This window comes from Calidris pugnax, unplaced genomic scaffold (genome assembly GCF_001431845.1).
Source record: "Calidris pugnax isolate Ruff unplaced genomic scaffold, ASM143184v1 scaffold709, whole genome shotgun sequence".
Taxonomy (NCBI): Eukaryota; Metazoa; Chordata; class Aves; order Charadriiformes; family Scolopacidae; genus Calidris; species Calidris pugnax.
Window position 1 is genome coordinate 1 of NW_015091437.1, and position 3066 is coordinate 3066.

General features: G+C 49.5%; 1 long non-coding RNA gene across 1 annotated transcript; it reads right to left on the reverse strand.

The window, feature by feature from the left end:
- Window positions 1–10: 10 nt before the first annotated feature.
- On the reverse strand, window positions 11–2746 carry LOC106899671. Its single transcript, XR_001414070.1, has 3 exons — window positions 2565–2746; window positions 2046–2132; window positions 11–236 (listed from the first exon to the last, which is right to left on the reverse strand). It is a non-coding gene; the product is annotated as an uncharacterized LOC106899671 (long non-coding RNA).
- Between the last annotated feature and the right edge of the window lie 320 nt (window positions 2747–3066).

Below are 3066 nucleotides of genomic sequence, written 5' to 3' on the forward strand. Positions count from 1 at the left end.
GATGGAGTTCTTGTGGGACAGATGGACACCTATGGTGCAGATGGATGGACAGTGGTTGGGACATGTGGCCCTCTGGAGTGATGGATGGACACCTGGAGGAACCAATGAGGATCTGGATACATGCACAAGCTTTGAGAGGCATGGACACCTGGAGAGATGGATGGATGGATGGACACGTGGAGGGACAGACTGACAGCTGGTTCGATGGATGGACAGTTGTTGGGACACATGGATACCTGGAAGGACAGATGGACACCGTCTTTGACAGATAGAAACGTATTAAAATATGCACTTTGTTAGTTGAAAGAATGACCATCCTCCAAGCTCCTATGTTTGGAACCTGCTACACTTTTTTTTTTTTTTTTTTTAATTTAAGGAATGATTGGCACTTTTTGCCAGAATCTGATCAGGTCTGGGCATATCATATTTTGTATACATTCCTTGGAAATAAACTCATTATCAAATCTATACACACGATACCTTAAATGTCATCAAATTCAGCCACCACCTTCCTGACTAGCTCCTGAATGTGGGTCAGCCACTTGACTATGGTTTCAGGGAAGGTACCCTGATAGTCAAGTGAACCAAGAGTAGTTTAATATAAGGAGCCACACAAGATCACATACTAACGAAACAATTCCCTGTGTTCTCAGCCCATTCACGCTAAAACACGCATTTCTGTATGGGGTAACAATGGAAGAGAATTACTTGTGTATAGGATGGGCATCCCTGTTCTGAAAGGAAATACAATCTTAATGGTTTGAATTCCTATACAACTCATTACTCTTTGCAGAAAGAAAAGTCCTCCTACAGAGGGCAACCCAGCAGACTTGGCCAAGTGACTGAAGAGGAGAGAGATCTAAAGAGACACACATTTCCCCCAGGTCTTGTGTCCTACCTGCCAGTTTCATGCACATCCTTGGGACATGGGGCTAGAAGACAGCGCTAGCTCAGTATGGTGAAGGCCTGAATTGCTTCCCACTGTTTAGAAACTCCATTTGTGTCAGAAATAGCGTGGCCAGCAAGACTAGGGAAGTGGCCGTCCCTTTGTACCAGGCACCGGGGAGGTCCCACCTCGAGGGCTGTGTCCACTTTTGGGTTCCTCACACCAAGAAAGACGTTAAGGGGCTGGAGTGTGTCCAGAGAAGGGCAATGGAGCTGGTGAGGGGTCTGGAGCACAAGTCTGGTGAGGAAGGATGGATATTAGGAACTATTTCTTCACACAAATGGTTATGAAGCATTGGAACAGGCTGCCCAGGGAGGTGGTGGAGTCATCATCCCTGGTGGTATTTAAAAGACGGGTGGACGTGGTGCTGAGGGACATGGGTTAGTGGTGGAGCTGGCAGTGTTAGGTCTGTGGTTGGACTCGGTGCTGAGGGACATGGGTTAGTGGCGGAGCTGGCAGTGTTAGGTCTGTGGTTGGACTCGATGATCTTAAGGGCTTTTTACAACCTAAATGATTCAATGATGCTGTGACTTCTGTGACTGCGCCCTCATGCTGAGCTCCACCTGGCTCTGCCCTGGCCCTGGAAGCCAGGATGAGGCCCAGGGGACAGGCGAGAGGCCAAAAGGAGAGGGACCATGAGGAGACCACACTCCCCGATCAAGAGGGTGTCCCCACACAGACAGGAGCTCTCAACCTGCTCTCAACACAGACTGAGTTCTCAACAATATTTGTCCCATTGGACTCAGTTATGGCCTTTGTCCATCCCACTCTCTTTAAGAAGGCTGAAGCCTGGCAGCCATTTTCCACAGGAAGGCAAGGCCTGGGCCCTCCATCACCCCTGGACACGCTGTGGCCCTCACACAGCAGTAGAATGCTGGAGGTGGCCATGTCACAAAGGGTGCTGGGGAGGTACGGGCAGTGACCTGTCACAGCCCGGAGCCCAGCAGACCGGCGAGCAGCCAGACAGTCAGACACTCTCTACCTTCTAAAAGTACATGGACACGAAGATAAGGATTGAAGAGTGCGGCAGAGACCTGGGCAGGGATTGTCCACGGGGACAGATGGTTTCTGCTGCCTTTCTTTGTTGCTATTATCCTACCTGTAATGGCAGCAGGCCCAGACAGGGCAACGACAAGACCATGGCGGATCCTCATCTTCAAGCACACAGCCAGAGATTCTCTACCTTCTGCAAGGACACAGACAAAAGTTAAGGATTCAGGAGTGTGGCACAGACCTGGGCAGGGGTTGTCCCTGGTGAGGGAAGATGGCTGACCTCTTGTTTCTTATCCTGTCTTCTACAAGAGCAGGCCAGGAAAGGGACAGGACCTGCTGTCCTCCCCAGTAGGAACTCAACCACCCAGAGATTCTCTACCTTCTACAAAGACACGGACACAGAGATGAGGATTCAAGACCCTGGCAGACACCTGGACAGGGGTTGCCCGTGGTGAGTCAGGGTGGATGCCTCATTTTTTTTTATCCTCTCTCCTACAGCCAAAGGCCCCGAAAAGGAGAGGAGCAGATGATGGCACATTCCCATCCACAGCCAGGCAGCCAGAGATTCTCTACCTTCTACAAGGACACGGACACAAAGATAAGGATTCAAGAGGTTGGCACAGACCTGGGCAGAGGTGTCAATGGCCACTGATGGTCTCTGATGCTTTAGTTTGGTGATATTCTCCTGCTTTTTATGGCAGAAGGCCAGACAAGGAAAGGACAAGACCATGGGGACTCTCATCTTCAGGAACAGCAACAGAGATTCTCTGCCTTCTACAGGGACACAGACAAAAGTTAAGGAGTCAGGAGTCAGGCAGAGACCTGGGCAGGGGTCTTCCCTGGTGAGTGAGGATGGCTGACTGCTTTTTTTTAAATCCTGTCTCTAACACACACAGCCCCAGAAAAGGACAGGACCAGACTGTGAGGAGCTGCCATTCTCAACCACAGAGATTCTCTACCTTCTACAAGGACACCTACATGAAGTTAAGGATTCAAGAGTGTGGCAGAGACCTTGGCAGGGGTGTCAGTGGTGTCAATCAAATCGTGTTAAAGCTGTCTCATCTAATATCACCTGTGTTAAATCATTGTTTTATATCAATAAATATATTGCTGCTTTTCTCTTATAC